This window comes from Camelina sativa, chromosome 15 (genome assembly GCF_030686135.1).
Source record: "Camelina sativa cultivar CO46 ecotype springtype chromosome 15, ASM3068613v1".
NCBI lineage: Eukaryota > Viridiplantae > Streptophyta > Magnoliopsida > Brassicales > Brassicaceae > Camelina > Camelina sativa.
Genome location: NC_141894.1, coordinates 22841684 through 22852816, shown reverse-complemented (window position 1 = coordinate 22852816; position 11133 = coordinate 22841684). Strand labels below are relative to the sequence as shown.

Here is an 11133-nt window from a genome sequence, read left to right as displayed (position 1 = left end):
AAGCCATAGTGAGGACACTGAGTCTGAAATCCTTTGAACCTCTCCAAGCTTCACAAAAGCTCTCATTGTTCCTTTGAGCAAACCCAGAAATTTCATTCCTGAATCTTGCAGTACTTGCATTTGAGAAGAATTTTGCCAAGAAAGCCTTCTTGCAAGCATCCCATGTGGTTATTGCTCCAGTAGGAAGAGTCTTCTCCCAAAGGTGAGCCTTGTCTCCAAGTGAGAATGGGAAGAGCCTCAACTTGAATCCATCTTCACTCACTCCATTAATCTTTGTAAGACCACAAATTCTATCAAATTCATCAAGGTGGTCTAGGGGATCCTCCATTGGCAACCCATGGAACTTGTTGGCTTGAATCATGGAGATCAATCCACTCTTGATCTCAAAATTATTATTAGCAACTGTAGGAGGCACAATACCAGCTCACTGGTTGTGTGTGTTGGGTGCATAATACGATTTTCCTAGGATTAGAACTCTGATGGAGGCTGATGACCAAGTTATAGGCGATGAGAATGGAAGGTGATGATTCGCAAATGACAAATACGAAGGAGGTGATGATGATCGAGTGATAACAATGATTCGATGGTGATAGGTGTTTAGGTGATTAAATGGATTGTAAGATAGTGAAGAGTTTCTGAATCACAAAGTGTATAGAAACCCAGAAATCAAGAACGCATTCAAGAATTCAAATTGAGAGAAGAAAGATCAACAATACTTGTTACAATATAATTCTTCGCCAAAGAACAAAGAGGCGTAGCTTTGGGGCTTTATAATTAACCCTAGGGCTCGACACTCCAAACAACAGGAAGTTCAAAATAAAATAACTAGACGTTTAAAAGAAATAAGAAAATAGCAAAACGTCTAGGCGACCTGTAGTAGTACAGAAGTCTCCTGTATTAGTACAGAAGTACATTATTCCCCATTGGTAATGACTTCTAGATAACTCGACGTAGTGATCCATTTGCCTCATTAAAAACCATGCTGAGAAAACCCATTGGGACAAAACTCAGCTATGGGAAAAAGAGTACAAACTTCACACCTAAGTTACCTAGTTATCATTACCGGGTGAAGTCTTCAAGGTGGATATGTTGAAGACTTGGATCCTTGGTAGGTTGAATGACCCGTCAACTATGAGTGAATGAGATTCCTTGGCCATCTCCTTAGCTCTTGAACGAGTAATCCTTCCCACCATCTCCGGTTTCTCTGCAGCCTCTGGCTCCGTGCTTGCCACGATCATATCATCCTCCCCCTCTTCAAAAGGATTTGTCCTCAAATCGGAATCTGCATAGTAAGGGAGCAAGTCAGAAACATTGAATGTTGATGATATGGTATACTTACCTTGAAGATCAATCTGATATGCGTTGTCATTGATCCTCTTGATGACTTCAAATGGACCATCAGCTCGTGGTAGAAGCTTGCTCTTCCTCTCTTCTGGGAACCTATCCTTGCGTAAGTGAATCCACACTAAGTCTCCTTCTTCGAAAACGACCTCCTTCCTGCCCTTGCTCGCATGCTACTCGTATTGCTTGGTCCTTTTCTCGATGTTCTCCTTAGCTTTAGCATGTACCCTCCTCACCTGTTCAGCCTTTTCTTTGCCATCAAAGCTACACTTCACACTTAAAGGTAAAGGAATCAAGTCTAGAGGTGATTGTGGATTAAAACCATAGACAATTTCAAAAGGAGAAAACAGAGTAGCAGAATGCTTAGCGTGATTATATGCAAACTCTACATGTGGTAGACATTCTTCCCATGATTTGAGATTGCTTCTCACTAAGGTCCTGAGGAGTGTAGATAGCGTCCTGTTCACCACTTTGGTTTGCCCATCTGTTTGCGGGTGACATGTGGTTGAGAATGATAGCTTGGTTCCTAGCTTAGCCCATAACGTCCTCCAGAAATGTCCTAGAAACTTTGTATCTCGGTCTGAGACGATTACTTGAGGAATTCCATGTAGACGTACTACTTCCCTGAAAAACAAGTTAGCTACAATAACAGCATCGTCCGTCTTGTGACTTGCAATGAAGTGAGCCATCTTGCTAAACCTGTCAACCACAACAAAAATTGAATCTCTACCATTTCTGGTTCGAGGTAAGCCAAGAACAAAATCCATAGAAATATGCGTCCAAGGTTGAGAAGGGATAGGGAGAGGAGTGTACAAGCCGTGGGGCTGTACCTTACCCTTCGCCATTTTGCAGATATGGCACCTTGAACAAACCTTCTCAACGTCCTTCTTCATTTGCGGCCAATAGAAGTGTTCTTGCAGTCCAAGTAGAGTCTTTGACACTCCAAAATGTCCAGCTACTCCACCTCCGTGAGCTTCTCTGATCAGCAGCTCTCTCATGGATCCTCTGGTATACACAATCGGTCCTTATAAAATAGATATTCATCCTGCCTATAATAGTTTTCAAAAGCAAACTTATGGCATTTGCCATAGCTCTCAGCAAAATTGATGTCAGTCTCATAAAGTTCTACTATTTCAGCAAAACCTTCTAGCTTGGAAGACAAAGTAGAAATGTGAGTGTACCTCCTGGATAATGCATCTGCCACTACATTATCCTTACCTTTCTTGTACTTAACCGTGTAGGGAAAAGTCTCAATGAACTCCATCCATCTGGCATGTCTCTTGTTGAGCTTCTGTTGTCCTTTGAGATGCTTCAGGGACTCATGATCAGTGTGAATAACGAACTCCTTGGGCCACAGGTAATGCTGCCACGTTTGAAGAGCCCGGACTAAGGCGTACAGCTCCTTGTCATATGTAGGATAGTTCAACGTCGATCCTCCCAGCTTCTCACTGAAGTAAGCTACTGGCTTCCGATCCTGCATCAAAACAACACCTATACCCACTCCGGAGGCATCACATTCAATTTCAAAAGTTTTCATAAAGTCAGGAAGTAAAAGAATAGGGGCAGTGATAAGCTTCTCTTTTAAGGTTGAAAACGCCTTCTCTTGTGCTTCCTCCCATCTGAATCCTACATCCTTGTTGACAACTTCTGTAAGTGGCGCTGCAATAGTACTGAAGTCTTGGACAAATCGCCTGTAGAACCCGGCTAAACGATGAAAGCCCCTGACTTCGGCCACGTTTTTGGGTGTTGGCCACTCCTTAATAGCCTTGACCTTCTCATCGTCCACTCTAACTCCTTCCGCACTAACAACAAAGCCTAGAAAAACAACCTCAGTAGTACAGAATGAACATTTAGAAAAATTAGCAAAGAGGGATTGAGAACGAAGAACATTTAGAACTTGGCGGATGTGTTCTAAGTGTTCTTCTAGACCTTTGCTGTATATGAGTATGTCGTCAAAGTACATAACCACGAAGATGCCTATGAAAGGTCTGAGAGCATGATTCATTAAACGCATGAAGGTGCTTGGAGCATTTGTAAGACCAAACGGCATGACTAGCCATTTGTAGAGCCCTTGCTTGGTCTTGAAAGCTGTTTTCCATTCATCTCCTTCCTTCATTCTGATCTGATGATACCCACTCTTCAAATCTATCTTTGAGAAGACTGTTGAACCACATAACTCGTCCAGCATGTCATCTAATCTCGGAATCGGATGTCTGTACTTCACTGTAATGTTGTTAATAGCTATGCAGTCAACACACATCCTCCATGAAATATCTTTCTTGGGTACAAGCAAAACTGGTACTGCACATGGACTGAGACTCTCTCTGATGTGTCCCTTGCTCATCAGCTCTTCTACTTGCTTCTGAAGCTCTTTAGTTTCTACTGGATTGGTTCTGTAAGCTGGTCTGTTCGGTAGAGCTGAACCTGGTACCAAATCGATCTGATGCTCTATCCCACGTATTGGAGGCAAGCCTGGAGGTATCTCATCTGGAAACACATCCTTGTATTCCTCTATAATCTCTATCATCTCGCGTGGAAGCTCTTCTGCTGACTTAGTACTGGTGAGTGTCTCCTTATACATAAACATGAATGTGGTCATCTCTGGATCAAATAACTTGTTGAACTCGCTGTGATTGATGTACAGGCTGTGAGACACTTTCTCTGTATCCTTGCGGTTCATGTGAAGCTGGTCCTTGTAGATTTCGCTGGGTGTAAGTGGTAGAAGAGTGACCTTGCATCCCTTGAACTCAAATGACTGCTTGTTGGTGTATCCATCATGAAATACTCTTCTGTCAAACTGCAATGGTCTTCCCAAAAGGATATGACTTGACTTCATTGGAATCACATCACAAAGCAGCTTATCCTCATACTTCCCAATTGTTAGTTTCACCATCACTTGCTACGAAACTGTCAAAGCTCCCTTGTTGTTCAACCACTGTAGCTGATAAGGTCTTGGATGTGAAGTGGTTTTGAGATTAAGCTTTTGTACCATCTCTTCACTAGCTGCATTAGTACAGCTTCCACCATCAACGATCAAGGTGCAGACCTTGTCTTGAACCATACACCGTGTGTGAAATAGGTTCTCACGCTGTCCCCTATCATCTGGATGAATCTGAACACTTAAAGCTCTGCGTGCTACCAACATCTCTCCCATGACTGCTGGTTCACCTTCTTCACCGAATTCAGACTTTGGTTCACTCTCTGAACTGTCTACTGGCACAATATCTCCTCCATCTTGAAGAAGAAACATCTTCTTGTTAGGACAGTCTCTGGAATAATGCCCCATTCCTTGGCATTTGAAACACCTGATATGACTTGTAGAGGTGCTACTCTTGGGCTTGTAATCGATCTTAAGCTCTTCTTTGACTGTGGTTGTCACGGGTTTGCTATCCTTGGTGAAGGCGGGTTTACTGAACTCTCTCGGCTTGGACATGTTAGGCGTAAATGTAGACCTCACTCCCGTTCTCTAGATCTGCGATTCAATCAACTCTGCCTTATGTACCATTTCTTGCACATCTTCATAGTCCTGCAACTCTACCTTGTCCTGAATCTCTCTGTTTAAACCCCCAAGAAACTTCGACATAACCATGTCTTCACTTTCCCTTAGATCAGCCCTGATCATAAGCGTTTCCAGCTCTTGATAGTAATCTCTAACAGACTTAGTGCCTTGAATGAGACGCCTAAGTTTGTTAAGAATCTCTCTCTGGTAGTGTGTAGGCACAAAATTCTTTCTCATCTGCGTGACTAGCTGTTCCCATGTAGTGATAGCAGGCTCTCTATGTCGATGTCTAGTAAGCCCCAACTGCTCCCACCACAACAAAGCATAACCATTGAATTTGGATATGGCTATCTTCACTTGTTCAACTCATAAGTACCTTGAACCTGAAAGTTGGATTCCATCTTCCTTTCCCAGTCTAGATAAGTTTCTGGATCATTGGTTCCATGGAAAGAATGATACTGAATTTTAAGGTGCTTCAGCTGCTGCCTCAAAGGATCATAATCCCTGCCATGATCTCTGTTTCGGTTTCTCCTCATTGTCTCTTGACTATGATCTGAAACTTCTTCTTCTTCAGAATACTCTCTATCTGACTCTATGTATATCCGATGCCCAGCCACTTTTTCAGCTCGTCGTGGGCGTATATGCTCTCTACCAGTCCTACGGTTTCCTCTTTCTGTACCTTGAAGGTCTCTTCTCTGATTGAAACAAGTCTCTCTTCCCCCAGTAGGTGACTTAGCTGTTCTGATCCGTGTATGCTTGGAAGAGGTTCCCACGTGAGCCTTTCCTTTAGCTAAACGAAGGGCCTCATTAGGACTAGGCGGTTCTGTAGAACTCTGTTCTGAAGCACTAGATGCGTGAGCTATGTCTTTGAACTGTTTCTCAAACTTGTTACTAAGCTGCTCCATCTGTTGCTGAAACTGAGTAGACATTATCTTGTTTGCTTCTGCTATTTGCTTAGACATGGCTTGGTTCAAAGTTTCCATAGCTTCTGGAGAAAGCTCCATTGTACCTGCAAATTAAAGAAGAAACTCGCAGTAAAATGTTCTTTGAATGAGAAAAACGAAAATAAACTCTAAGACTCGAAATTCTAACACAAGACTACAAGAAAAACGAGCAACACTAGACCCTATAACGAACAAACTCGAGATAGTTAAACCCTAATGCATTCAAATTTTGAAAACAACACAAAACTAAATCCTAAACTCACAGAATTCGATCTAGACACAAACAAATCTCAAAAATCAAACCCTAAAACTAAACAAACGAAATTAAGCAAAAACACAAGAGATTAGGGTTCAGAATTTGCTCAGCCTTTGGCACAAACCTGGCTCTGATACCACATAATACGATTTCCCTAGGATTAGAACTCTGATGGAGGCTGATGACCAAGTGATAGGCGATAAGAATGGAAGGTGATGATTCGCAAATGACAAATACGAAGGAGGTGATGACGATCGAGTGATAACAATGATTCGATGGTGATAGGTGTTTAGCTGATTAAATGGATTGTAAGATAGTGAAGAGTTTCTGAATCACAAAGTGTATAGAAACCCAGAAATCAAGAACGCATTCAAGAATTCAAATTGAGAGAAGAAAGATCAACAATACTTGTTACAACATAATTCTTCGCTAAAGAACCAAGAGGCGTAGCTTTGGGGCTTTATAATTAACCCTAGGGCTCGACACTCCAAACAACAGGAAGTTCAAAATAAAATAACAAGACGTTTAAATGAAATAAGAAAACAGCAAAACGTCTAGGCGACCTATAGTAGTACAGAAGTCTCTTGTATTAGTACAGAAGTACTTTATTCCCCATTGGTAATGACTTCTAGATAACTCGACGTAGTGATCCATTTGCCTCATTAAAAACCATGCTGAGAAAACCCATTGGGACAAAACTCAGCTATGGGGAAAGAGTACAAACTTCACACCTAAGTTACCTAGTTATCATTACCGGGTGAAGTCTTCAAGGTGGATATGTTGAAGACTTGGATCCTTGGTAGGTTAAATGACCCGTCAACTATGAGTAAATGAGCTTCCTTGGCCATCTCCTTAGCTCTTGAACAAGTAATCCTTCCCACCATCTCCGGTTTCTCTGTAGTCTCTGGCTCCGTGCTTGCCACGATCATATCAGTGCATCTCCAGCACCAATGTGCCTAGGTCTCTGCTCATGGTTAGCTTGTTGCTCCATGATGACTTGATCCTCTTGCTGAACTTGAACTACTCTTCTTCTCTGATTTCCCAAACCCTTTTGCAGCCTATGGATGTTGTAACACCCGCAAACCAATTTTTGGTATTTTGGTAAGGGTGTCGATCGACACCTTCTAGTGAGGCATCGATCGACACCAGTTGTGGCCGGTTTGGTCGGTTCAATTTTAATTGTCCGGTTTGGGGAGTTGGTTTAGGGAAAACCCTAATTCGGGTTTTTAAGAGGGGAGCTCGAGTTTTTCTCCTCTCTTGGCCGCTTTTGTCAAAAACAGAGAGAAAAGAAGTGTTCTTGAGATTGTGAGTGAGATTGTGAGATTTCTTGGCTGTTCTTGAGAGATTGGAGGCTGGGAAGGTGCTAGAAGCTTGCTAGGAGTGAGGATTTCGTTCCTACTGTTCAGAATCTTCCTGGAAAGAGGTGAGTGCTTGACCATGGTTGATCTAAGCATGAGATCTCCCTTGTTTTGTGTGATTCCTTGTTATTTGTGGTGTTTGCTTGCTTGGGTACATTGTATTTGTGATTTCTAGTGAATTTCGAGATGATTAGACGTGTTTGGAGTCGAACCTGGGTTGATTGAGATCGGAGTTCGTCGCTGAGTTTCGCGCAGATCGTGACTGCAGAAGAGGCGTCGATCGATACCACTTTTGTGGAGCATCGATCGGCACCGTCTCGAGTAGCATCGATCGTCACCATTCCGGCATCGGTCGACACCAGTTCCTGTAGCATCGGTCGACACCGATTGAGCATCGGTCGACACTAGTACCTGCCGAGTCTTATTTTCCTGGTTTGATATGTTGTTTGTGTTGTTGTTGTTTGTTGACTTGGGAGTCTCATATGCTTGTGTGTATAACCCAGTAGATGGGAGGACGGCCTCACTAAGTATTTATGGTAATACTTACGCATCTCAATTGTTGTTTGTGATGTGCAGGTAAAGGCAAAGTGTGATCGTGGAATCAAGGCGATGATGAAGGGGTGTTCTAGAGGCTTGAATTGATTGTGGTCTAGCTATTGTTAGGTTGCTAGATTAAGTCAATGGAACATTGTAGGTTGTTAGCTTTTGGTTATTTTTCCTATTTGGATTATGTTGCTATTGAGAATTGGTTTATTGTTGTTGGAATTCTTTGGTTTATTGGAATTGGTTTTATTTGGTTATTCCGCGGTTATTGATTAACGGGAAGGGTTGTTTCAATTTGGTATCAGAGCCCTTACGGTTCTAGGTCTAGGGTTCATTGTGCTTCTGCCGTTGATGTTTAGGATTACATGCTATAATTGATTGTGTGATTGGCAATTGTGTGTGGCATGAAGTCCTAGAACATCCTCTTCGAGCCGAGTGTGTGATTCCACGGTGAGTTGTGTTTCTTGTGTATTAGAATTATTGTTTGCTTAGCCTTCTGTTCTTGGATGATACAGATGGTTAGGGGTGAGGATGCTGTTGGTCGCGGTCGTGGTCGTGGGCGTGGTCGTGGTCGTGGTCGGGGACGAGGTCAGGTTCCTGAGGCCAGTGTGAGTGTGACCCAGAGCGTGGCCAGTGAGGAGGTGGCGGAGTCACAGGTTCATCCTAGTGTGTCTGGAGACCAGGCTGGTTTGGGTGACGGCAGGGCGGATGGGCCCGGTGTCGGTCACGGTGTTGCCCCGGGTGTGGGGGTTGCAGCGGGAGGTGCTCCAGGCAGGGAGGATGTCTTGATGGACTTGCTAGCTCAGGTAGCTCAGGCTTTGCAGCGACTTCCAGCAGTTGTGCCGCCAGTGGTTGGTGGGCAGGATCCAGTAGTGCCGCCAGTGGGTGGTGGACAGGTTCCAGTGGTGCAGCCTGCAGCGGGTTTGCAGGCAGGTGTGCAGCCGGGGGCCGAGGTAGTGGATGCTCAGTATGTTCGGATGATGGAGCAGCTGCGGCATGTGGGAGCAGGGTATTTCTCAGGAAGTACCGATCCGAGTGTAGCGGATGAGTGGAGAGAGCGGATGGAGGATATTTTCCTTTCGCTTAGGTGTCCCGACCGGTACAGGGTGGATCTGGCAGTGTTTTACTTGTCAGGAGATGCTCGTGTGTGGTGGAGGTCGGTGACAGCACGGAGGGTGCAGAGGGGTATGTCTTGGGGAGATTTTGTGGGGGAGTTTAACTCCAAGTATTTTCCTCAGGAGGCACTTGATCGTATGGAGGCACGGTTCTTGGGTCTGACTCAGGGGAATCGTACAGTGCGGGAGCTGGATGCAGAGTTCAGTCGGCTTGTAGGGTATGCAGGCAGGGCATGGGAGCCAGAGGCGGCTCAGGTGCGGAGGTTTTTGTTGGCTCTGCGGGATGATTTGAGGACTCGGTGTAGAGTGAGGAGTTATGCTACGAGAGCGGAGTTGGTTGAGGTTGCAGCTGAGATAGAGGATGATTTGAGGTCACAGGTGGTTGTGGTCGGTTCTTCAGTGCAGCCACAGCAGTCTCAGCAGTCTCAGCCGTCTTCTGTTCCTAGCAAGAGCGGCAAGCCTGCGCAAGGGCAGAAGCGGAAGTTCGATGCTATGCAGAGGTCGAGGCACGGGGGTGCGAGATGCTTTGGGTGTGGTAGTAGGGACCACAAGGTGACTAGCTGTCCACAGAGAGGTGAGCAGCGGGCAGTGACAGAGCAGCGGGCGGTGACGGAGCCGCGGACCGATACTCGAGTGTGTTACTACTGCAGAGAGACGGGGCATATCAAGCCTCGTTGTCCCAAGTTGCAGCAGAGGGCAGTAGCAGTGTTGCAGGCTGGAGCTCAGCCAGGGGTGCAGCAGGGTGTGCAGCACGGTGTGCAGCCGGTGGGTTGGATTGAGCCGACGACTCAGGTGTACTCGACCCAGGAGCCCGGTGGCACTAGTGCAGGAGCGATCACAGGTATAACTTCTGAGATTCGAACTTAGTCAATTCAATAGTTCAGATTATATTTGTTTTTGCTTGTGGTCAAGTGTTAGGTTCTCAACACATGAGATTTGTGTAGGGACCTTGTTGGTGGGCGGGTTTAAGTCCCATGTTATGTTTGATTCTGGAGCTTCTCATAGCTTCATTACTCCGGAGTGTGCCGTGAGTGCGGGGATCAGAGGGGATTCTGGAGAGCGTTCAGGAGTTGTCAGAGTTGCTGGAGGCAAGTTTCTGAGGGTTATTGGACGAGCTGGAGGAGTTGATATTCAGATCGCAGGAGAGTCGTGGCCAGCGGATTTGCTTATCAGTCCAGTGGAGTTGTATGACGTCATTCTTGGTATGGATTGGTTGCATCGGTATAAGGTGCATTTGGATTGCTATCGGGGTAGAGTGGAGTTTGAGCGTCCAGGAGGGAAGTTGGTTTTTCAGGGTATTAGACCGACTTCGGGGAGTCTCGTGATCTCAGCCGTTCAGGCAGGGAAGATGATCGAGAAGGGCCGTGAGGCTTATCTGGTTACTATATCTATGCCAGAGTCAGTGGGGAAGTCTACGGTTAGCGGTATTCCGGTTGTGGAGGACTTTGAGGATGTGTTCCAGTCACTGCAGGGATTACCACCATCTCGGTCGGATCCTTTTACTATTGAGCTGGAACCGGGGACGATGCCGTTATCCAAGGCTCCTTACAGGATGGCTCCAGCAGAGATGGCAGAGCTGAAGAAGCAGCTGGAGGATTTGTTGGGCAAGGGTTTTATCCGTCCTAGTTGTTCACCGTGGGGAGCTCCGGTGTTGTTTGTTAAGAAGAAGGATGGGAGTTTTCGGTTGTGTATTGACTACCGGGGTTTGAACCGAGTTACTGTGAAGAACAAGTACCCTCTCCCGAGGATTGATGAGTTGTTGGATCAGTTGAGGGGTGCTACTTGGTTCTCCAAGATCGACTTGGCTTCAGGTTATCATCAGATCCCTATTCATGAGGCAGATGTGAGGAAGACAGCCTTCAGGACGAGATATGGGCACTATGAGTTTGTGGTGATGCCGTTTGGGTTGACAAACGCGCCAGCTGCGTTTATGAGATTGATGAACTGCGTGTTCCAGGAGTTTCTGGACGTGTCAGTCATCATTTTCATCGACGACATCCTGGTATATTCTAAGAGTCCTGAGGAGCATGCAGTACATCTGAGAGCAGTGTTGGAGAAGCTGCGGGAGCAGAAGCTG

At 45.3% G+C, this 11133-nt stretch overlaps 1 non-coding gene across 1 annotated transcript; it reads left to right on the top strand.

Annotated features, from left to right (window-relative positions):
* Positions 1 to 106, top strand: LOC147926935 (small nucleolar RNA R71). Its single transcript, XR_015583170.1, has one exon. It is a non-coding gene; the product is annotated as a small nucleolar RNA R71 (small nucleolar RNA).
* Positions 107 to 11133: the final 11027 nt, after the last annotated feature.